A 26,692-nucleotide genomic window follows, 5' to 3' on the forward strand; every position below is an offset into this window, starting at 1 on the left:
TGGTGAGTTTTCTCTTAAACGTGTTTCTTGTTTTGTCTGCCCATGTGACTATGTTTTTTCTCTTAAATAGGTCCTACACAGTCACATGGGCAGACAAAACGAGAAATAATATATTTAAACATTAATATAATTTCCATAAATTTATACTAGAAACATTTAGTATAACATCCTATATATAGTATAAGGGTCTGTTTGGTTCATGGAAGATGAGAGGAATTGGCTTTTCCAAAATTCGGATTTGAAAATTTGTGTGTTTGTTTCAAAATTTGCAAAATGGAATTAGCATACGCGACTTCCAATTTTGCCTCATAACCAGGTTTTCCAACTTTCTACTAGCAAGCAGGAATTGAAAATCAAAACCTAGTTTTGTTTTTTGAGGAGTGTAAAAACAATAGATTGGACTACTTTTTGAAATTTGACTTCAACTCCAAGCTTATGCACTTCACAATCACCTTCCGAATGAAACAAACAGTTTCAGTAAAATCCCAAAAATCGAAATGAAGATATGCAAAACCTTGATTTGGCTAAACCAAAGTTTGTAGAAATCCGATTATTTTAAATTCCACAAACCAAACAGACCCTAAGATACTTAAACGAGCCTTTATTAAGGGCTTCTGTCAACTACAGAATCCAGTCTTCTACTGCTTTATAATTTGCTGCTCTGATCATGACCATTTACCATTTCTCTCGGGTGAATGGTCGCGAGCAAACCATACTTCATGAAAAGCGAGAGTCCGTACTTAGGAACCGCCGGGTGCTCATCAACGATCTTTATGGAGAACTGAATAAGAATGGAAGCAGCAGCCCACTTCATCTGCCAGTACGCAAACTCCATCCCCGTGCAGCGCCGAGGTCCTCCGTTGAACACTACAAACTTGGAATCCGGTTGCCTCACAAACCTACCATTCTTCATCCACCTCTCCGGCCTGAACTCCAGGCAGTCCTCGCCCCAAACGCTCTCCAATCTACCCGAGGAGTAAATGGAGTACAAAACCTGCGCGCCCTTCTCCACGGGCGTCCCGTCGGGTAAAACATCGTCTTCTGCGGAAACAGTGGACTCGATAGGAACGGGCGGGTGCAGCCGGAGAGACTCCGTAAGTGCTGCGTGCAGGTATTCCATCCGCTTCACTTGTTCAAAGTTAAAACTAAAGGGCTCCTCATGATCCTCCGGACTCTTTATCCTTCGGAGCTCGGCTAAAATCTCCCCTTCAACACGGGGATGTTTCGCCACGAGCCAGAAGAACCAAGTGAGCCCCGCCGTGATGGAGTCCTTCCCGGCGAAAATGAGGTTGACAAGCAACTCGTACTTTCGTTGGTCGGAATAAAAGCGGCCCCTTTCTCCCTCGTGCTCAAGAAAGGCCGATGCGATGTCGACCACAGGAGAGTGCCCGCGAGAACACCAGCGTTGAATAGAGAAGCCGTAGACAAAGTCTCTCGCTTTCAGAAGCCGGCGCTCGAACATAACTTTCCAGCAGACGGGGGGCATGAGGAGGCGAAACAAGAGCGACTCCGTGGCCTCTCCGAATGCCTCAATGAAGGGAAACGTGGGCAGACCCGGTTTGAGGCAATCGATTTCCATACCTGCGCCGAAGAGACAGATGTTGTAACAAGCCAGCCGGTGGAACACGCCTTGCAGATCGATAATGGTGCCTTTCTCGCAGGCGTGGGTGAAGACGGGGAGAAGATTTTTCTGCATGACGGCTGGCAGGGCGGCAGCCACGCTGTGGCGGAAGGCGGGGGAGGAGAAGGCCTTGGCGATTGGCACACTCAGCCGCTTGAAAGACTCCCCGTCTTGGGACAGAATGGAGTCGCCAAACATGAGGCGAAATGTGTCTTTGAAAATCTCACCTTTGCCGAAATTGTGGTACCTGGTTTTGAGTAGGTATTCAATGTTCGCCGGGTCGGCCGTTAAAACCCGGCATTTCCAAGGGCCCGGGAGTCTGAAAGTCCCGGCGTTGATGATAAGCAAGCGAGTAATCCAGTCGTAAAGATGGGTCCGATGGAAGAGCAAAGAGGGAAGCACGCCGAGAAGCGGCCACACCGTAGCCCCTCTGAATCTCAATTGCATCCGACGCCGGAAATCCCAAATGAGTATGGCGGCTGTTACAGCTAGTATGCAGCACACTTGAAGAAACGTAGTCCCACCCACTTCTATTTCTGCCCGAGTTGCCATTTCTTTATCAGATCTAAAATGCACCATAACTCTTCTTCCTCGGGGCACTTCTAAATACTTTTTGCGTCTCGTATTGAATGCCTCGAATGTAGGTAGTTGCTGTTAAAAACCTTAAATAAATATCATCGAGTGTTAGGCGATGAAATAACTTAAAATAGAAAAGATAATGTACATTGAATCCGTCATTCATTAGATATCTTCCAAACGCCGAACGGTCCATAAACCATGACAATGCAAAGAGTTAATGACTTACCTGAATAACGAGTCTGTTTGGAACGATGCATAAACCAAAATGCAAAAGCTAATGACGGATCTGTTTAGCACTATCAAGCTGGAGGTCAAAGGCGCAATGTTCTATTTTTACAAGCTCGCAGTTGACAGTCTAGAAAAGAGAGAGTTCACACATACATTTTAACTATAAGAAAACAAAAGTTTTGTTAAGAAAGAGATGGATAAGGTGGTGCAAAAGCTAAATGTCACTACATTAAGTCCAAAGCAATAACATTAATAATAGCGTATGGATAGAAGATTTCAACAAAGTTGTAAAGTTGAAAAGCATAAAGTTTAAATATGATACAAGGTTTCATTTTAGGCTATAAGTGTTAAATAGTCAAAGTTGATTGACTTTTCCAAACTTAAATTTTTCCATAGTGTGTGGTATTTCAGGGTGGTCACTCAAAAGAAGAGTAGTATGCAAACAAAAGTAATCATAACAAGGTTCAGTAGAAAGCTAAACAAAAGGTTTCCGGTTAGGAAATAAAATGCAACCATCTAAAAGATAATATAGTAATATGATGTATGGCATGAAAATAATCGCTGACATTATAGAATAGCGTTAGGAAGAAGGAAACTAAAAGACTTTGTATGTATGTGTTGCCATGATTTTAGTCCCCTATATTTTTCAAGCTTCTAGGACTAGGGTTGAGTTTATATGATATCATGTTTGAGTCTAGATTTCCCGTAAGGAACTTCTCTTCTCATTTATCCCTTTGTGTACACTTAGGTGGGCATTAATGCATTGGTTCATATTAGGTGATTAGGAAAGGGAGGGTAAGTTTATGCATTTCTCAGATGAGAAAAAAGTTATTCAAAAACCCTAATTCTCTGATCAAGTATTTCATTGAAGGCACGATACATTTGAAAGAAGATCACATTGCATTCAGAACAAATGCCAACTAAAAACATTTGGATCAAAGCATAGGACCAAGGTACTGATCACAAGAACATCATGGAAACCAGAGAAGTCAAATAGAATGTAGGAGAATCAGATAAATTCTCAGAAATGATGAAAGAACCTGGTCAAAGGTGGTATGGCTCTCTTTGAAATTCAATCGATGGCTTATATTTAATCTGTGTGTCTATGTTGCAAAGTTGACGAGTCAAATGGCTTAGAGATTAAAATCAAATCATTAGATGAAGACCGGATCGACAAATGGTGTTTTAAGATGGAATTATAATGGTCCTTAGAGATGTATCTTCCTAGCCATCAAATCTTAGTAGATTGATGATTATTGCATGTTCACTGGTGATTTAAGGTAACCCAGAGTTGACATAGTGAAACAGTGAAAACTATTATTTGCAAGGTTGCTAGGGGTTAAAGATGATCTTAGGTTAGTGTCGCAACAGAGCGAAAAACTTGTGTTCGCAAAGTCGTAGGCAGTTTAAGTCAACCTTGGGTTAACATGGCGAACAAGCGAAAACTAATGATCACATGGTCGCGAATGGTTAGAAGAAACCCAGAGTTAAGTCAGTGACAGAGCAAAAACAAAAGAGTCGCATGGTCATGGGTGGTTAGATGAAACCCAAAGTTAGCATGGCGAAGCAACGAAAGCTAGTGATCACATGGTTGCATGTGGTTAAAGATGATTTAAGATTAGTATTGCAACTTGGCAAAAGTAGTAATAGTTAAGCCAAACAATCATTGCACAGTTGCAGTTGGTTAGAAGTAATCTCGAGTTAAGGAAATGACATAGCAAAAGTGTGTATCTGCATCATCACAAGGTTAAATGTAGAGTTAATATTTCAAGTTGCGACTCGGTGAATACAGTAACTATCAACCTTAAACGATCACCACAAGGTTGCAAGTTAGAAATGACAGTTAATTTTAATGTTGCGAAAGCATGACAACAGTTAAAGTGTGGTTTTTGCTAAGTCACTATGGTTAGTAGAATGGAGACATGTTAAGTTGTAACCCGACAAAAATGATAATTCTAAGTGGTCATTGCTCCTTCTTAGGAAGTTAAAGGTAGTCTAAAATCAGGCTTGCAAAGTTGCAAAAGCCATTAATCGCATTGTCGCAGGTAATCAGGTAGTTAAAGGTTTTTAAGCTATGAAACTGTGAAGGGTACATAACAATTAGAATCTCAAGTTGTCACATGGTCACGAGTTAAAGTTAATTTTGAGTTAAAGTGGCGAAGCTGTGAACAATAGACTAGGATAGTGATTGCATCATCGCATCCAAAGAAGGTATTTTATGAATGACAATTGCAAAGAAGTGACAAGGGAAAAATAAAGAGTATTGTTATGTTTTAATCACGATCATTGACTTGAGATCGATGGTGAGAATTCAAACCTGCAATAACCATTGAGATATGAAATACAAGTTTTTTCGCCAAGGTGATTATTACAGATCAAAGAGGAATATGAATCATTTTGAAGGTTTCTAATCATTTCTTCTTTCTATCTGTGATGTATTGAATTGTAACAATGATTGTTGGATTTCTAAGTGATTCAAGTGCTCTTTTAATGTAATTGATGATCTATAACTAGCCAATAACCCTAAGAGGGGGCCCATATATGTAATTTCCTAAGTTAATAGAAAGGATCAGCAAGTTTCATGCATTTTCTCCCCCTGTAGTAGAGTCTATTGAGTGAGAATCAAGAGGTGTATGGAATGAAGGATTAGATTGATATCTGTAACTAGGTAATGTGATGTTATATTTCCCTTTAGAACTAGCATGCCTAGGTTTCTTTCATTGTCTCCTTTGACTGAGCTAACATGCATGTAGATTAGTTTTTCTAGAATTATAGGACAAGTACTTGTGAAGCTATTAGTATTTGGGCTAATAAGAGTGTTAGTACATTGTTAATAATATGGGTAGTAAGAGTGCTATCTTTCGTAGGTATTTCTACTCTTTTCCAAAGCTACATAACATCTTGCATTTGTGATGTGAAGTTAGGATTGAAGTGTGCTTGGAGCTTGTCACTAAGTAACCTTGACTAGTCAAATAGCCACTTAGGGCCATGGATGTTCTTCTTCCATTACATCTCCTTGCATCTCGTAAGCTTAGATGCATTTAGGAATAGAGTTAGTGTTAGACCTAAAAACCTCACCTAGGTTGCTTATGTCTATAAGTAATTTGGTTAGCCTCTTATGCTCTCAAGTTAAGAGCATACCTATAGTCACGATTTTGATCAAATAAAACCATCATTCCAAGTATATCTTGTATATAAGGGAGTTGTACCTTAAATAATACAGAGGGCAGTGATATAACACATACACTGACCCATTTTTTGGTGACATCCTTTTGTTTCCTCACATTCTAGGCATCTAGAGTCAAGATAAAGCCAAGTTAGAAAGAGGGACAAACTATTAACCAACAATATGATAGAGTTAAGTATGAGGGATAGTGTAGGGAAAGATTCAAGTCTAGGATATAAAAGAGATGATAGTCCTACAAAGGAATTTGGGCATTGATTTTTTGACAAGTATTATCAATAATTAAAAACATTTGATAAGATTGTGAAGGGAGTGGAATTGCTTAGTAAAATAAAAGAAGGATATTGAATTAAAAGGATTTAGAATAATTAAAGAAACAAATGGTAAATGCCAAATACAATCATTGAATTTCAAGAGATAAGCTTTCTTGTAGTGATAAAGAGCTAGAAAAACATGAAAATAAGAATCAAAAGGGAAATGGAAGAATTTGAAGAAGAAGTGTAGGTAGTTACATAATTATCATGTAAGATTACCAATTAAATCATGAGAAGAATCAATCATCTAGAGAGGAGAAATTTGAAAAACTTTTAAATATATGACAATTAAAGGAGTTACAAGTTAATAAGACATTAATCCTAAATAATAGATGCAAATTTACATGTAATATTCCTAAGAACATGAGATGGAGAATCTTTGAGGAATGGGACAAGTATGAAGTATTTATATCTAGACATTGGAGTGTCTACATACTCATGATTTTTTAGGAGGATTCTCTTACATGTATTAAATCTTTGAGTGAGGATTACAACATTTCTTTACGTATTTTACTTCAAATGCATTAAATCTTTGGTTATAAGGAGGCTCACACATAATTATTGATGATTTAGATGATAAGTAGATTTAAGTATTGTGTGTGAAGTGTTGGATATATTCTACTAATATCATTGGAGATACACATTGCATCTTACATTTCAAACAAAATCTGATTGTAGTACAAAGCATAAAAAAGTCCACCCATTTTAAATTCACGGAAGTGTTTGAGATAAATATGGTGGTGGTTCCTTCATTCAGAGTGTTATCTTTACCTCCAATGCCATGGAAAATTTTGGCTATCTAAATTCCAAAATGAGACATTTTTTGGGTGGATGGTTGGTTCTCTCTCTCTCTCTCTCTCACACACACACACACACACACACACACACACACACACTCGTTCGCTCTCCCTCTCTCCACATACAAATAACTTATCAATCTACATAGTAGTGAGGCCCTCAAGATGGTAGCTCAAGCTCCATAATTTAATTTAATTTCTCTGAAATAGAGCAAGGGTTCAAGATTGTAGCTCAAGCTCCACAATTTAATTTAATTTCTTTGAAATAGAGCAAGGGTGCATTTTCCATTTGCATTTATAGATGACCCAAAATAGTTTTTCCTTTGTGATTTCCATGAGGCATGGAAGGTTGAATCTATATCCTGATCTTTTTTTTTTCTTTTGGGGGAGGGGGATAATCATCATCTTGTTAAAACTTCTTATAGCCTATTAAGTAAAATATATAATAGAAGATAAGTAATATTGTTTGAACATTTCTTAATAATACTAGCCATTTTGAAATCTATCTTATAATTTGTATCTTTAAAACCCCATGTGAAGCCTAGATATCATAGACTATCTTGTCAAGTGGATGGAAAGAAATAGATCTTTCACTGTTGACTCCTTTTGAGAAATCAAAATATTGGACGAATAGAAATTTTTTCAATAATCTAAATGGAAGAGGAAGCATGTGTCTTTTATTTCTCAAGACATTGCTAAAAGGGGCATAGATATTAATATGACCAATAACAAGACCTGGAGTTCTAATCAATCATATGAAATGAGAATTAGCATGAGGTTGTAGATAACTATGATTAGGATTCCAAGAATTTCAAGCTAGGGAGTTTCTTCTTGAATTAGAATAGCAATTGTAATTTGTTGGCATTAGGGATAGATGTTTAGATTGATTAATAGAAAATAGGTTAGCAAAAAGATTTTTTTTGAGTTGTGTTTCACATAATAGGAAAGGATTCAATGTGATTTTATTGGAGTGGGATGAATTTAGGGAAAATAGATAAGAAATGTGGTTTTGGATTTAATATTAGAAAAAATAGGATAGTAAGGAATAATTAGTCTTATATTTTCATAGTAGGATTTGTATTCTTAGTTTCCGGTAAAGTTAGGAAATGAATTTCCTTTTGAACGATAGTGCCCATTCCCTTAATCAACTTAGTAGGCGAGGGAGCTAGAATCCCCATATTATTTGAAAATTTGGCAAAACCAAATGAGGGAAAGTGAATTGAATAAGAAGAAAGAGTAGACCCAAAAAATTAGACTTAAGTGTATGGAGATTTTAATCTTGTTGAGAAAAAAATCTAACATTCATAATTATATAATACTGAAAAGAAAATAGGGGAGATTTATTGAAAAAAAACATGTTGAAATTTATTTAAATGAGGGAAATAATAAGATAAAGAAAATCAATTAAGATGATGGATGGGATGAATTTTCACCTCATTCTAGAATTTAATTACATTTTATCTTTATAATTGTTTTATAGCTTTGCCACCTTTTTATCTCTAAAAAATAAATTATTTGTTGTAGTGTTAATTTTAGGATATCTCTTGCATATGCATCTAATCATCTCCATTCTAATAAATCCAATATCTCTACCCATCTTTTAAGCCTCTATTCTAAACTATTTAAGCCTCTATTCTAAACTATTGTTTTTATTCTTTCATGATTGTCAAATACATTTAGATCTACTCATCATGTACTAAACCTAATTAATTTATAGCTTAGATCTAAATTTTAAATAAATTATCATATTGAATTTCTAGATTAATTGATAATAAACTATCATAATGATACATAATTCGTTGCAGTACTTTTCTCTAGATTTCAATGTACTGAACTGATTATTATTAATAAAAAATTAAAATTATGAATTGATTATTATTAGCTAAATAGATAATTATAAAATCTTAATATAAAAAGTAGACAAAGGGGATGACTATAAACTATGTTGCTCACAAGGTATGACATATTTGATGTCTATGGAGCTATATGAGATGTTACGTATATTTTAAATTTAATTATCATCTATTAATGGTCAAAAATAGTATGTTAACCATGTTGTAGCTATTTAGTAAATTATACAGAGAGAATGCTTAGATAGACTATGTTACTTATATGATATGACAGATTTTATGTCTATTGGAGCTATGTGATATGTTATGTATATTTTAAATTTAATCAGCAGCTACTAATGGTCAAATTAGAATGTGTTGAGATTAGTAATAACAATAGTATATATATTGTGAAAATTTGAAATCATTAATTATATTATAGTAATATTTAAAATTGAACAGATTTTTGGAAACATGTTAGTAGTGTTACAAATTAATAGATAGGAGAAATGATTCAGTTGTCGCTTATGTTTGAATGACTCCCGAATCAAAAAAGTCCAATTAGCACTCATTAAGAAGCCTCAAAAAATTATAGCACATGTACTAATCGCCAATCACACATGTACTAGTAGTTGAACATTTCTTAGCTTTCTTGGTTGCTGATTGGTCCATTTGTGCTAAAAATACTATTTTTTTCATGAACGACTATTGGGAATGAACATAATGGGTTATGTGCGAACGTTTTAAAATGCCACTTGTACACCACATCATGCTCTACAAGTTCTATAGAGAGCTCCGTAAATGTGGAAAAGCCGAAAGGTTAGCTTTAAGCTCTTTATTCATCTACTTAGATTCACCTAAAAAATCGACAAATTTTGAAATACAGATTAAGATATTTAAGTGCACGAAGTTAGCCTAAACAACTACTAGATCTTTTCCCCTGTTGCCTATACCTCAATAATTACAACTGGAGTCTTCACGTTAAAATCCAGACCGTAAATTTTACACAAGCGTGTGGATACTCTGTACTTATTTTAATAATTTGAGTAGTCCAAAAACAACCAAGGTCTCAAAATAAGTTGTTGCTTTTCATTTCGATCAAAGATGACAAATACAACCTTATTCAACAATGACTACGACAACTTTGATAGCTGACATATAATATTTTAGGTGTGGAATTTAAGTCTATTGATGAGAGTGGGTAGTTTGAGATACGGAATTGCGATTAAGAATAAGAGTCGCCTACACCTTAGTCCCTCTGAATCTATATCGCATCTACAACTCTTCTTCCTAGGAGCATTTCCAAATACAGTTCGCGTCTCTTATTATTAATTTAATGCCTCTAACGTACGTGTTTGCCTTCTGAAACATTAATGAAATAACATCGACTATAATTCGGTGATGAAATAACTTCAAACTAAGTTGTTTCTTTCATGCATCTCGATCTAAGCATAAGATGACAATTCAAGTCTATTTGATGATAGTGGGTGGTTTGAGATATTATCTGACCTGAAAGAATTGCGTTTAGTGCTCCTCTTGAATTGTGTAGGTGAATGCGCCTTGATTGGCCTTTAACATCTTTACCCAAATCAAAATATTTGTCAAAATCTTTTCCTGACACAAATAGAAGCAGGACTAGTGACACTCGAGAAATATTGGTATTGTCTACAGGATTGTAGGCAGTGGCTATTAAGTCACGAATTTGTTGGCTGGATGCCATGTCCCATACCCGTGGCTATACAGCCACGAAAATGCACCCCTTTTACATTGTTTTTTCTAACTTTTTAAAAAAAATTCTAAGTCCTCTCCTTCGTAAGAAAGTGCATTTTCGTGGCTGTATAGACGTTGCCCATCATACTCATTCACGGTGGGAAAACGGTGAATGAAATTTTCAGAAGTTTCGACAGCATTCTTGGAAAAATAAAGATCTTTAATGCAGCCTCATAAATTAAGTCTGACAGTATATTCATTGCGTTCTTATCTTTCTAAATTTTTTTCTATATTTTTCAATTTGAAAAAATAAAAAATATGCTCAAGAAAATAGTCTTCGGCCAATCAAAAAAATATAGTTTTGTTGTCATAAATGAATTAAAAAACAATACAACAGCAAACTTTAGAAATATGATAGTTCTTTAAAAAAAAAAGAAATAGCAGGGGGTCAAACAAAAACAATAGTCCCTGTCTTATAGACTTATGAATTTTTTTTGAAAAGTTAGAAAAAACAATGTAAAAGGGGTGCATTTTCCTGGCTGTATAGCCACAACCAAAATGATGCATATGCACCTTGTATATATACAAATCCAACGGAGAGGGCCCCACCGACCTGGCCCACCAACCTGGGCTCATGCAAGGGCGGTTTATTTTTGTTAAGTTAGAATTTAAATATTTTTAATAGCATTTTGAACAAGTGTGCAGACTACATTCTCTTGTCCACTCTCTTCATATTGTTTTTTATTTTATTATAGATTTACTTTATGCATTATTATATTATAACAAGAGCTTTATTCGAGCATGAGTCTCTGTCTATTGCTACAAATAGAAAGAAATAGATTATTAGTGTGCTTAATCTGTAAAAAGTGGGTACAATAACTAGTCAACAAATACTTATAAAGATGTGGAAAATAAAATATACTAAAAATGGGCTTTTACAACATATTTGTACATAAGAATTGTTGACATAATAGATTTTTTGAATTCACATATACTAATCAAATTCATGACCACTAGTTTTTCTCCAGCTTGAAATCCAAATCGTGGTTCAACAAAATAATGCTAAAGTTTAACAAGCAATCAAAAAAATTAATCTTTATGACAAATATGACAAACTTATGCAAGTGATCCCTAAATTAATTGTTGTAAGAACCATAGGACAAAACTAAAAATAAATTTACATTTTTCTATGAAAATTATGAGTTTAATCTATCTATTTGACTCTAAATGATGATTATATTTTATGGATAATATTAGTTTTCATTTGATTATCTTTTAGATTATAATTTAATAGCTTAGTACAATTATTTAATCTAACTATTATTGTAATATTGTAAAAAAGATCTTTTGAAATGTGTGTGTGTGTGTGTGTGTGTGTGTTTTGTTTAAAAGAAAAAATATTATGGCTAAATAATAGGAATTAATATAATTAAAGAAACCAAACATATAAATATTTATAAAATTTAATTTTTATTAATATATAAATTTATTATTTAACTAAATTCTAAAGTTAATTTTTAAAACGATAAGCATAAAAAGTTTCAATTTTATTTTTTCAAAAATTAGATTTTATTATTATATTTGCTTAATAAGCTATACAACTATGATACAATGATATATTTAAGTTATATAATATAAAAATAATTTCAAAAACATAACAAAATTTTCATAAGTGCTCTTTAAATATTTCTCAAATAAATAAAAACATAAACAAGATTATTATTTAAACTTTTCAATATTACATTTTTCAACAAAAATCTTGTCGTTAAAACAATTGTGACATTGATATCACAACCAAAAAAATCTACACTTGGCAGTATGGTATAGGGTATAGTCGCATCAATTGTAATGAGCATAAGTTGGTTCTTAAAAAGATCTCGTGTTCCTAAATACAGGTGGAAGTGAAACGTGCAAGAGAGCTGACAATATAATTAATGCATTTTCTAATTTTAAAAAAAAATTTAATTAACAAAATTACTTAAACCCCAAGAAAATTGAAAAGAACCAATTAAAAAATAGAAATTAGTGAAGATAAATTAATTTAAAAATAAACTCTTTTCAAACCTTAAAGTACAATTTTTTTAAATTGCACAAACTAATAGTAAGGGGGTCAAATGAAAACATTAGTACCCTGCCTATTATATAGGGAGGAACTAATAATTTTCAAAGTTTTATGAAATGTTTTTATAAATGTAAAATTTGATTAGTTGATTTAAAATATTTTAAAAATAAAATTTAAAGAATTATAATATTCATAATTATTAGAGTATAAAAAATATATAATTCTTAGTTTAATTTTATTTGCTATTTTATTTAAGTTAGAACATAAAATTGAATATATTTTTCTTGTTAAGTTTTTTAGTGAAATTGGTATCGAGATTTTAATAATTAACTCATGTTAACCTTTGTAAAAATGAAATCTTTGTGTGACCAAAACAAACATAATACCTAAAAATAGTTTTTCCATTTCTAAATTGTACAAGACAGGGCTTAGAGCTCTTGTTTAAATGAATGCATTTGTTTACTAGCATTTTTTATTTTAAGTTTTAAATTAAAATAAATAATTTATTTAATAAATTTTTATATAAAGTTATTAATTTTTAATAATGATATTCAATTATTAATTTTTTCAATAATAATAATATTTCATATTTTAATTGAAAATTTATAAATTGAATTAAACATATTTATTATTTAAATAATTGAAAAAAAAATTAAATGTCATTTTTTCATAATATTTTCTTTGAGTTTTTTTCAATTATATGTTAATAGAAAATATAAAAAAGTGATTAATTTTTTCAATTTAAATATATTAATTTTTAACAAGTTAAAGTTTTATAATTATTTTTAAAAATAAATGAAAGCTCAAGTATATATATTAAATTGGTTAAATTTTGATTTAATTTTAAGATACAAATAAAAAATTATTGAATTGTAAAATTGTATTCAATTATATGTTGTTTATATATTATATATGGTAAATATAATAATTAATAAGATAAAGAAAAAGAATTTTTAAAATATTAAACATTAAGGGAGACATATTTTTAGTACATGTCAAACTATGCCCTAATCCATTTTAAGTCAAAAATAAGAAATTATTAAGTATGTTTGTGTTCATTATTCCCTTTCAAAACATCATGTGTTGTGATAATTTTTTAATTTCAAGTGTTTTTAAATTGTTATGATTAATTTATAATACAAACATAAATTTGGTGTCTAGGATGAAAATGATTGTAGATTTAATTCCCCTTAATAATTTTCTTTAAATGTCTTAGTTCATAAATTAAAACACTATGACATAAGTTGTAGAAAGAGAAATTGTGATATTTAGTTACAAAGTTGCACTTCAAATTAATGATTTGTACATGTATTTTCCCTAAACTAGAAACTAGTATGGATGCATCACCAATTTTCTTTACAAAGTAAGAACTTTGACAACTTTGGCTAGAAAAACATAATTGTTTCATGGCTTGATTCATTAAAATTAGACCACTTGAAAACTGTTAAGATTGTATATATATTACATAATCTCAATGAATTAAGCTATGAAAATATTGTGATAAATAATACTTATATATAGGAGTATTATATGAATTAAGTCATCTAGGAGTATTCTAACACTAACATCCATTGAAACAAAGATAGGTCCACGCACAATCCAAGAAGATATCTCAAAGGTTACAGAAAGCCTTAAATCATAAAAACTTCACAGAAGAAAATAGCCACACATTACTCAATATGCTAGGAAATGAACACGCCTTGATAAAAAATAAGATAACTCTTCATAGAGATGAAATTAAATTCCATGAACACAGGATGATAATCTATGATAGGCACACATTAGGGAACTAATTGTATAGAAAGTGATAACACATGCATCAAGGGTTACCCCACAAACAATAGACTAAAACATAGAAGTTCTCAAAAGATTGCTAAAGAATCCAAGATGTTCTTGTATCATTGCACCATTTCCAAATGCAACTATCAAGTTACATGATTCATGAAGTTGGCCCCCAAAACTCAATTTCCAATAATGCAAGAGTTAAATAACCCCACCATGCGACCCAGATCATCTAAGCTCTATTTCATGAGGTTTGGCTAGGATGTAGGAAGTTGTATTTTTCATATGATTTCAATTTTAACCATTTATTACTTTCAGATGGACCAATACTTAGTAACATTTGTGTTGGTAAGGTAGGAAATTTTGTATGTGTCAAAAAATGGACAGTATCTTCTAGTGTTGGCCAAGTGTTTTAACTTTTGTAAATATTGTTGATTACCCAACTTAAAGGGAAATGTGTTCAATGTAACTATTTGAATAAAGTACCACTAAGAGGGGGTGAATTAGTGGTATGATAAATTTATACCTTTAACAAATTTTCAAATATAACAAACTTTATAGCAATGTGAAGCTAAAAGGAAGGAATACTAAAGTAAGTAAAACATACACTTAGAATATGACACAATAATTTGTGCTAAGTGGAAATCCTTTTGGGAATAAAACCATCTAAATTTCCTTTGTCTTATTTAAAAATTCTTATAACAAAGCCTCACGTTTTGTATATATATGTCTCACTGACAATGCTATCTAATTGAGAGTCATTTTCAAATGCCTCACTAGCAAAGAAATGTTCCTCACTGCCAATGTGTCTCACTGGAGTTGTATTGTCACTTTCCAAATATAATAATGAGATGTATAGATTTATCCCTTTTTCTTTCCAATGTTTTATTCTAGTCCCTTTCCATATTTGATATGTCCAAAGTTTTATCTTTATTTCTTTTGTTTCTTGTTATCATTATTATATAGTTTTTTAATTGCATGTTCTAGATTATTTTGGTTCTATAAAACCATTTAAAACCAATGTAACACATACCACTAGATAGATCATCTACCTCCCTTTTGAGACTTAGAATAATATATCTTGTACAAAGAATGAATTGCTAAATTCAATAGAATGCATTTCTATACTCAATGACGGAATAACAAATTATCCAAAAAACATCTAAAGTATCTTAAAAAAATCTCAGTACTCATTTACCCAACTTGGGGTTACAATATAGATTTACTAATAGGTTTTCAACATAAGCATGGATTTAAGATTTATGACGCTATAATAAGATTTGACACAATGAAACCCAACAACCCAAAGAGTGAAACCTTAGACTAGGGTTTAATCTCATTTCACAAAAAAGATCTTAACTAAATACAATACAAAGATTTGAGTTTACATAACAAAATTTACATTCAAGTCATTTGAATAATATATTCTAAGCTTCCAAGAAAGGGTACTAACATTGAATGAAAAGCTCAGGTTAACAAAGCAATGACCACAAAGCATATTGAATCGAGCAAGGTAGGATTTATGTAATGGCCCTCCTCAAATCTGCTCTCAAAAAATGTTGATGAAAGCTCAAGGAATTTCATCAAACAATTCACATGCAAGGGACGTATGACTGATATAGTATTTCAGCTGGCTTTAAATGACTCTTTTTTCAATTTGCATAAATGAGAATCTTGTGCTAGAAGACTCCAAATGGACTACACAATGGCCTAACATGAGTGTGCTACTAATTTTGACAATATTCAGTGCATATATATAATCTAAGCATGAGAAATGAACACCTACAACCAACTCACATTTTTAGAAACAGTTGGTATGCAAACTAATTAGCTGATAAATAATGATATTGAATTGCTTAAATGATACCAACAACTATTATCTTCTTAATTTGCAATGAAGTTTCTAATACAATGCTCATGAAATATGGCCAAGACTTTTGGCATTTACATGGATTACAAAATGATAATGATGGTATAATACATACTTACAGCTGAAACTTATAACACCTAAAAAAGAAATACTAATAAACGAACTTGGTTGTAGATGGCTATAATAATTTTCTTCAATGCTGCCCCTTCTACTTTGCTTTTTCGAACTGCTTTTTCGGATCTTCTTTTTGAACTGCTTTTTCAGATTGCTTTTCCGCCTGCTTTTTCGGTTCTGCTTTTTCAGGCTGCTTTTTCGTATCTGCTTTTTTAGACTGCTACCATGTTGAATCTCAGGACCATATGTTTCAATGGCGTCAAGATTTCCAGCTTGAAGGGATTTTGTCCTTCAAACTATTGAAACATAATCTCCAGAAAATTTTCCAATTTCTTTGATATTTCCAACCATGCTTAAAAGAAGCTCTTCCATTTCTTTTATAGTGTTTTCACAAGAGCTCCATCCTTTGTTTTCTCAATGTGGGATAAAACATAACTCCCTTTATGTAACTTATGTCTCCAATGTGTTATAAAATAAAGGGGACTCTTTTAATTTAAATATTTTCCACAAACTATAGTCTATGCATTAATAAAGTTAAATATTTAAATTTAACTTTATAAAATAGCTTTACCAATTTATAACAAATCTTATCAATGATAAACAAGTCTTCTTTTCGATTTTAAACAATTACCATCGACATACCGTTGCCACTGGATGTCTGCCCATGTCCAAGATGACTTACTATAAATAGTAAGTATGCCCAAAGTTGTTTCAAAACCCCTCAAAAAGACCTGCAACTGAAACTATCTAGGCCAAATGGCCTCTAAGTCCCTTTAATGTCCTAGTTAGCCTATGGGACTGTGGGGAAATAGGCTAATGACAACATCATGCTATGAATGCTAAAAAGGGGACATTACAGTCCGCCCTTCCCAAAATTGCTTGTCCTCAAGCAATTTCAACTTTGGATGCTGTAATATCTGCTCATTTTCTCAAGTAGCATCCTCCACTGGTAGATTCCTCCACTTGACCAAGTACTCCTTGATGATCCGCCTGCGAAGCACCCTCTCGCTGGAGTCAAGTATAGCCTCAGGAACCAAGATAAGCTTTCCCTCATCATCAAGAGGTGGTAGTACTATTGAAGGCACCACATTGTGGCCCAATGCCTTCTTAAGGTGTGACACATGGAACACATTATGCACCTTACTGTCTACAGGCAACTCCAACTCATAAGCTACTTTGCCCACTCTCTTGATTACTTTGAACGGTCCATAGTAGCATGGTTTCAATTTCTCTGCTCCACTCTTCTTGAGAGAGGAATGTCTATATGGCTGTAACATGAGGTACACCATGTCTCCTACCTCGAAAGACCTCTCAACCTTGTGCTGATCAGCATATTGCTTCTGTTGATTTTGTGCCTTTTGCAAATTTTCCTTCAAGGATCGCATAATGTCCTGACACTCTTGCAAAATATCCTTGGCCTTAGGCACCCTACTGTCCCCAAATAACAAATCCAAAAAATTAGGAGCATCATACCGTACAGTGCCATGAAAGGGGACATTTGAATAGACATATGGAAAGAGGTATTATAGCAGTACTCGCCTAGATATAGCCTCTTCACCCAAGCCCTCTGCTGCCCTGCAATGTAGTTTTCGAGATATCCCTCAACCCACTTGTTCACTATCTCTGTTTGCCCATCGGTTTGGGGGTGGTAACTGGTACTCGGAGTGAGCTCTATTCCACATAACTTGAATAACTCCTGCCAAAAGTGGCTCATAAATCTGCTATCTTTGTCATTGAATATGCTTCGTGGTATCTCATGTAGTCTGAATACCTCTTGAAAAAATAGTTCTTTTATTTGTGCTACTGAATACGTAGACGAAATTGCAAAGAAATGTGCAGATTTCGTCAATCTGTCTACCACAACAAAAATACAATCTCGACCCTATGCCTTGGGGAGGCCTATGATGAAATCCATGGAAATGTTATGCCACTTCTTCTTTGGTATGGGTAGGGGCTGTAGTAAACCACCTCGAAAGGAATGTTCCTATTTGTTCTGTTGACATACTTGGCACTCCTTAACAAACTGAAGCACCTCTGTTTTGAGTCCTTTCCAAGTGAAGCGCTCTCTCACTTGCCGATATGTCTTAAAGAATCCAAGATGTCTTGCCAATGGTAAATCATGAAATGCCCTCAAAATCTTCTGCTTCATAGCAGACCTGGGTACTAAATAAATAATTTTCTTGTAGATGATCAGATCATTTACAACAGTGTATCGACTATCTTGAATAGTTCCTTCAATAACACTAGATGCCCAACTATCCTTGGCACACTCTGCCAAGATCAACTCTCTCCAATCATCCATGACTATCCCAACAGCAAGCAAATGAGGCCTTCTGGATAAAGCATCTGTGACAATATTTTTCTTCCCTTTGACATAGACTATGTCAAAATCATAAGCCTGTAACTTACTCACCCATTTCTGTTGCCTGTCATTAAGATCCTTCTGTCTAAGGAAATGTTTCAAGCTGTTATGATCTGTTTTTACTATGAATCAGCTCCCTGCTAAGTATTGCCTAAACTTAGCTAGCACGTGCATGATTTCTAGCATTTCTTTGTCATAGATGTTGTAAGTTCTCTCAACAACTCATAATTTCCTGCTCTCATATGCGATGGGATGTTTTTCCTGCATGAGGACAGCTCCTATGCCCTCTCCTGAGGCATCACACTGTAGCTCAAAAGGCCTGGTGAAATCTGGAATGGCTAAAACAAGACATGTACTCATCAGCTCCTTGAACCTATCAAAACAATCCTGAGCCCTCTCTGACCACTTGAAACTGTCTCTCTATGTCAAATCTATAAGTGGTGCTGCTATCTGTGAAAATCCCTTCACAAATCTACAGTAGAACCCACAAAGCCCAAGAAATCCATTGAGTTGTGAAGTGTTCCTCAGCGGTGGCCAATCCAGAATGGCCTTGATCTTGTCTGGGTCAACCCGAACACTTCCTGCACTAATAATATGCCCTAGATAGAGCAACTCTGTCATCCTGAACTCGCATTTACTCATCTTGGCATATAATGACTCCCTCTCTAGAATGGTGAGCACTGCATCAATATGCTTCAAATGTTCCTCCCAAGTACGGCTGTATATCAGTATATCATCAAAAAAGATCAACACAAACTTCCTCAACTGATCTCTGAATACTCTATTCATATAGGACTAGAAAGTGACAGGGGGATTAGTCAACCCAAAGGGCATGACTAAGAACTCAAAATGTCCGTAGTGGCATCTAAAAGTTGTCTTCTCCACATCCACCTCTCTAACCTGTATCTAGTGGTAGCCAGATCTCAAATCAATCTTAGAGAAGTAGCATGCACCGTGTAATTCATCAATAAGCTCATCGATGCGCAAAATAGGGTATCGATTTTTTATTGTCTTCTTATTTAGCTCCCTATAATCAATGCACATCCTCATTGTACCATCATTCTTCTTTACCAATACTACTGAAGAAGCGAAAGGACTCTTGCTTGGCCGTATGTGCCCCATGTCAATCAACTCCTTGATTGCCTTTTCTATTTCATCCTTATATCTCTTTGGATGGCGGTAGGGTGTGATGATGACTAGCTTAGCCCCTTCCTCTAACTCAATAACATGCTCGATTCCCCTATCTGGGGGTCTCCCTGGAGGTATCTCACCAAACACCTTAATATGTTTGGTTATTATTTTTTGTACATCAGGTGGATACTCCTGTTTATGCTGCTCTATCACCTCAAGCATTACTCTAAACTCTGTTGTCCACTGCACCTAGTCGTGTCTGAAGAAACTTTGCATCCGCTTGAGTGACACCACTCGAAGTCTCCTATCTGACAAACCTCTGAGCACTATCTTCTTACCATTTGCCTCAAACCTCATTTCCATTTTCTAGAGGTGAAATGTAAACTCTTCCAGAGATTTCATCCAATTCATCCCAAGCACCATATCCTGATCACCAACGTTGACAACAAAGAAATCTCCCACCATGTCATAATCTCCTAAACAAAGCTGCAAGTTGGAGATTTTCTTGGTATAGTCAATCTTGAAGCCATTGACAACCATCACCTTAAATCCCTTATGCTCTTCTGTATGTAGCCCTCTGCATGACACAAAGCTTTCATCAATGAAGTTATGTGTTGCCCCTGTATCAATGAGTGCCACAAATCTTTGTCCATCCAAAGTTCCCCTAACTCTGAAAGTGATGGCCTCTTGTATACTGGACAACTGAGCTATCGTGCTATCACTGTGTGCTTCCTCATTTGAAGAATTATCATCTCCATCTAATTCTGATGACTGCTCTGAATCTCCATCCACTAACTCTTCGGCTGAAAAGTACTTCATCTGCTTAGCTTTTTCTTTCAATGGACACTTATGTGACAAATCCCAAGGCTCCCTGCAATGAAAACAAAGCTTCTTCTTCCTAATATTATTGAGTGTCTCATTGTCCAACCTCTTGCTTTCCTCCTTAGGTGGCTGAGCCTCTCTATGAAAAGGTTTACTGTCCTTATCTTTCCTCGAAGGGAAACTCTTTGCCTGGAATTTATTTTTAGAAGCTGAAGAGGAATCCATGTCACAAGCTTTCTTAATGGCTTCCTGCAAAGTGGGAGGGTTGAGAGCTTTAATCCACCCTCTCAATGGATCAGCTAACCCATCCATAAATAGAACTAGTATCCTCCATTCAGATACATCTGTTACTAACACTGCAAGTTTCTAAAATTCTGAAATGTATGTTTCCAATGATCCCCATTGTTTAAGCTAAGCTAACTCCTTGAAATGGAGTTCTGGATCCTTCCTATCAAAACTTTCAATCAGTCTCTCCATAAACTCCACATATGAGGTAATGTGTGCATGACCCATAGTGACCATACCATGATGCCACCACTCGTGTGCTAACCCATCCAGATGAATTGTTGCATACTTAATAGCTTCTTCCTCGGGTATATGGTTTAATTGAAAGTATGTGTCAAGCTTTTGAACCCAAGCTCTTGTTGTAGACTTCCCCAAGCCATCATAATATGGTAACTAAAGTTTCCCTACTTTCTTTCGTAGCTCATAGCTCTGGTTCTTGTCATGTCCACGTGGCATATGTTTCATCTGCACATCCATATACTCCCTAAAGGTAATTGTAGTAGTAAAATCTGGACCTCCGGCTTCCCAATCTCTCCTCAACTGGTCCTGTATATCTATGATCTGGGACTCTGGTATAGGCTGCTCTAGAGCTCTAGGAGGAAATGTGGGAATCATGGGCCTCAAACTCACTGTCCTCGCTTGTTGGGGTGCATGACCAAAATTGTTCCCAACTTGTTCACCTCCATTATGTGTCCCATCTAGATTATTCCCATTCTGATTTTTACCATTTTGATTATTACCATTCTGATTATTTCCTCCACCTATGTTAGCGTTCAACCCCATTTGACGAGCCATCATCTACATCATAAGCTCCATTCTCTAATTTTATTCCTGTGCCCTCTGTTCTGCTAATCACTGTCCCTATGCCAAGGTCTCTAATAACTGTAAGAATCTTTCCTCTCTAAGATCCCGAGCATTCATGTCTCCCATATTGCCAATAACCTATTCACCTGTATCAATATGATCCTCTAGATTTCCCTGTTCCTCTTGTCCTATGTTTAGACGAGCCCTAGTTCTTCTTAAATTATAGTGATGAGTTAAAGGTTGAACACTCCAATCTGTCATATCACCACCTGTTCATTGTGTTTGTACCCACTAGGATGGCAGGATAAACAAGCTCTGATCACCCTCCTCAAATCTGCTCTCAAAAAATACTGATGAAAGCTCAGAGAATTTCATCAAACAATTCACATACAAGGGACGCATGACTGATATAGTATTTTAGCTGGCTTTAAATGACTCTTTTTTCAATTTGCATCAATGAGAATCTTGTGCTAGAAGACTCCAAATGGACTACACAGTGGCCTAACATGAGTGTGCTACTAATTTTGACAATATTCAGTGCATATATATGATCTAAGTATGAGAAATGAACACCTATAGCCAACTAGCATTTTTACAAACAGTTGGTATGCAAACTAACTAGTTGATAAATAATGATATTAAATTGCTTAAATGACACCAGCAACTATTATCTTCTTAATTTGCAATGAAGTTTCTAATACAATGCTCATGAAATATGGCCAAGACTTTTGGCATTTACATGGATTACAAAATGATAATGCTGTTATAATGCACATTTACAGCTGAAACTTATAACACCTAAAAAAGCAATACTAATAAAGGAACCTGGTTGAAGATGGCTGTAATAATTTTCTTCAATGCTGCCCCTTCTACTTTTCTTTTCTGATTTGCTTTTTCGAACTGCTTTTTTGGATCTGCTTTTTGAACTGCTTTTTCGGATTGCTTTTTCAGCCTGCTTTTTCGGTTCTACTTTTTCGGGCTACTTTTTCGTATCTACTTTTTCGAACTGCTACCATGTTGATTCTCAAGATCATATCTTTCAATGGTGTCAAGATTTCCAGCTTGAAGGGATTTCGTCCTTCAAACTATTGAAACATAATCTCCAGAAAATTTTCCAATTTCTTTGATATTTCCAACCATGCTTAAAAGAAGCTCTTCCATTTCTTTTATAGTGTTCTCACAAGAGCTCCATCTTTCGTTTTCTCAATGTGGGATAAAACATAACTCCCTTTATGTAACTTATGTCTCCAATGTGTTATAAAATAAAAGGGACTCTTTTAATTTAAATATTTCCCACAAACTATAGTCTATGCATTAATAAAGTTAAATATTTAAATTTAACTTTATAAAATAGCTTTATCAATGCATAACAAATCTTATCAATGATAAACAAGTCTTCTTGTCGATTTTAAACAATTACCATCGACATACCGTTGCCACTGGATGTCCGCCCATGTCCAAGATGACTTACTATAAATAGTAAGTATGCCCAAAGTTGCCTCAAAACCCTTCAGAAAGACCTGCAACTTAAACTATCTCAGCCAAATGGCATCTAAGCCCCTTTAATGTCCTAGTTAGCCTACGGGACTGTGGGGAAATAGGCTAACAACAACATCATGCTATGAATGCTAAAAAGGGGACATTACAATTTAAGAGATAGAAAAGAAAAAAACATTGACAATAATCACACAAAAACCTTCTTAACAAACAAGGCATCCCCTTTTAAATAAAATAATAATAATCAATGCATTAATTGTCTTTTTAATATAAAAAATATGAATTAATTAATATTCACAATTTTTCGCATAATACAAAGCTCTTAACACATATCAATGTCTTAGAAAAACTAAACTAGAATTTCATAATGAGACTAATGAATTATCTTGCAAAAAGAGCAAGAAACTAATTGTTTTGCAAAAAAAAAATGTCTAATAATCATGTACTCGAGGCCATTAAGACACACCTTTCTACCCTACATATTGCCCAGTCATCATGTTTCTTCTCTTAAAATTGATTATATAGTTTTTCCTTTTACTTTTCCAATATCAACCCATCCTTTATCTGTAGATATAATATTGCATTCCTAAATTATGTTGGAAGCGCGTGGTCGCCTTCAAAAAACCATTAACACCGGAACAATTATCGGTAGCACTTTAATAACTTTCAAGCCGAGAGTTATAACTAAGACCAGCAAGGAAGGCGGCGCGCATGATTGTTCGACACTGATGAGTGATTTTATTCATGTGGGTTTTCGGGTTATACGGAATTATTTGGTGAGCCATTTTGATGTTCAATTACTAATTACCGCTTCCTTGTTTTTATTTATAATTTATATAAGCACCAACTGTTAAGTATAGCATCACTAATAGTTCCAAAACCAGATACCAACCTCGGACGACGGAGAGTTATGGCGAGGGCAGCTAAAATGTATATAAGCGCCGGTGACGGAATGACAATCCTAGGGATTGGGTCGATGACGTTTTTTCAAGTGGTGGGGTGCATAGGAGTAACGATAGCAACCGCCATGCTCATCCGGGCTTTGCAGAGTAGGGGGGTGCGGTCCAATTTCAGAGGGGCACCGGTCTGGCCAGTGGTGGGCGCGCTTCCATCGTTGCTCCTCCATTTCGGGCACCTCTACGACTGGTTCACGCATCTCGTCATCATCAACGGTGGAACCTTCAGGCTCCCTGGCCCTTGGAAATTCCGTGTCTTCACCGCCGACCCGGCCAACATCGAATACCTGTTGAAAACAAGGTACCACAATTTCGGCAAAGGTGAGATTTTTAAGGAAGCGTTTCGAGACATGTTCGGCGAGTCAATTGTGGTGCAAGACGCGGAGCCCTTCAAGCGCCTCAATGTCTCCATCGGTAAGGCCCTCGCCTCGCCCACATTTCGCCACGGTGCCGCCACCGCCTTTCCCGCCGTTATGCAGCAGAAACTCCTCCCCGTCTTCACCCGCGCCTGTGAGAATGGCGCCATTATCGACCTGCAAGACGTGTTGCACAGGCTTGCATTGTACAACGTGTGTCTCTTCGGCGCGGGTGTGGAAGTCGAGTGCCTCGAACCTGGTCTGCCGCCGTTTCCCTTCATTGAGGCATTCGGAGGGGCCACTGAATCCCTCATGTTTCGCCTGCTCATGCCGCCGGTTTGTTGGAAGACGTTGAGGTGGTTTAACGTTTTGTTTGAGCGCCGGCTTCTGAAGGCCAGAGAATTTGTCTACGCCTTTGTTCTTCGAGATTTACATTCTCTCTGGCGAGCTAAGCGGGACGGGGCGCAGGGATCCGACATCGGGTCGGCGTTCATTCGGTTCGAGCGGGAGAGCGGGCGGGTTTATTCCGATAAGGGAGTGCACGAGTTGTTTGTGAGCCTCATTTTGGCGGGCAAGGATACGGTTACGCCCGGGCTCACTTGGTTCTTCTGGCTGCTCGCGAAGAATCCCCGTGTTGAACGGGAGATTTTAGCGGAGCTCCGAAAGATAAAGAGTCCGGACAATCATGAGGAGCCCTTTAGTTTCAGTTTTGAAGAAGTGAAGCGGATGGAATACCTGCATGCAGCACTTACGGAGTCTCTCCGGCTGCACCCGCCTATTCCACTCGAGCTCATGGCTTCCGTAGAAGACGATGTTCTGCCCGATGGCACGCCTGTGAAGAAGGGTGAGCAGATTTTGTACTCAATTTACTCTTCGGGCAGGTTGGAGAGCGTTTGGGGAAAAGATTGCCTGGAGTTCAAGCCAGAAAGGTGGATGTTGAACGGTCGATTTGTAAGAGAATCGGATTCAAAGTTTTTGGTGTTCAACGCAGGACCAAGGCGCTGTACGGGCAGAGAATTCGCGTACTGGCAGATGAAGTGGGCTGCGTCTTCCATCCTTATTCGCTTCTCTATAAAGATTGTTGATGAACACCCGGTGGATCCGAAGTACGGACTCTCGCTTTTCATGAAGTATGGTTTGCTCGCAACCGTTCACCCAAGAGAGAACTAAAAGGGTGATGGCTTATCTCTGAAATTATGGATACATTGTTGGCGGAGTAATTTCTTCCACCCACCCGCCGTCAACAGCTGCAGACAGACGGCCGAAAGTGTCAGATAGTGAGTGTCCAATATATCAGTGAGCGTCCAACACACCAGCTGCACCGTCCAGCATTAATTGTAATAGCCAACTCTATGCATAGTCAAGATAACATTTAATATGTATTCTTCTATAAATTAATAGACTCGCCCTATAATCAGCAGAGCCTATTTTAGGTTTCTCATATCTTTTATGATTTCTTGCTTAGTTTCTCATTCCACTGTTTGTTCAATGTTCTGTTATATTTTCATCATACATATCTTGTCTTCATAATTAAAACAAGGACGCAAAGCGTCTAGTTCCTACCTTGTTGTGTTGTGATTGGAAGTTTATAGTGTTGAAATGAAATATCTTTTTCAATTGGCCACATATTTGATTTGTTTGTATTTGTTTAGTTGAATTCTTAAATAGGCATTATTTTTTTTGGATTTTTTAGTTAGATTATGTTGGGAGGAAATTAACTTTAAATTGGAGATTTTGGGTTAGAATGCTTCATAATTGTTTACATTATTGCATTGTAAGAAGTTGTGAAGTGCTATCTATTTTAGCTCTATGTTTTGTTTGAGTTTTTGGTTGTATTTGTGAAGTAAATTGTATGTTTTTTTTTATTGTTTGTTATTTTCATCTTTGACGTTTTGCTAAAGATGTGTTAGGTAGTGTAGTTACTGTGAAAAGCATTCAATACAAATTCTTTTGCAAGTTCTTGAATGGGCTATTTGATTTGTAACTATTTGTATTAAAGCATTAGATTGAGAAGATAGTTGTGTAATTTTTTCATCTACTTTATACTGTATCAAATTACTTATTTTAAGAAATAAAATTTATCAGTAAATGGCTAAGGCCTTCATTAATTTTATTTAACTTAACTAGAAAGTTACAATAGCTTATTTCCGTTCAAATGGGCATTGGTAGGAAAGAACGGAGAAGAAAACCTCCAGTCTAGCCCGAGACTAAAATTATTTATTTTACAGGTTTTATGTTTTACAGAATTATATAGGAGTTAAACTTGAGTAACCATTGACATTGTAGTTCATGAGGCTTGCAAGCATTTTGTAGCAGAGATTCTTTTCATATTGTTGGCTGTACTTTATTCATTCTTCTTTAGCCTGCAATTTCACCCACAAAATAATGT

General features: G+C 35.4%; 2 pseudogenes across 2 annotated transcripts; one reads left to right on the top strand and one right to left on the bottom strand.

Annotated features, from left to right (window-relative positions):
* Positions 1-246: 246 nt before the first annotated feature.
* LOC149530737 (cytochrome P450 86B1 pseudogene) lies at positions 247-2,200 on the bottom strand (annotated as a pseudogene). The gene has a single exon (XR_016358812.1). The product of XR_016358812.1 is annotated as a cytochrome P450 86B1 pseudogene (transcript).
* A 21,760-nt stretch (positions 2,201-23,960) lies between these two features.
* Positions 23,961-25,858, top strand: LOC149530738 (cytochrome P450 86B1 pseudogene; annotated as a pseudogene). The gene has a single exon (XR_016358706.1). The product of XR_016358706.1 is annotated as a cytochrome P450 86B1 pseudogene (transcript).
* Positions 25,859-26,692: the final 834 nt, after the last annotated feature.

This window comes from Cupressus sempervirens, chromosome 11 (assembly GCF_028749045.1).
Source record: "Cupressus sempervirens isolate cs-2001-9-10 chromosome 11, ASM2874904v1, whole genome shotgun sequence".
NCBI classification, from domain to species: Eukaryota; Viridiplantae; Streptophyta; class Pinopsida; order Cupressales; family Cupressaceae; genus Cupressus; species Cupressus sempervirens.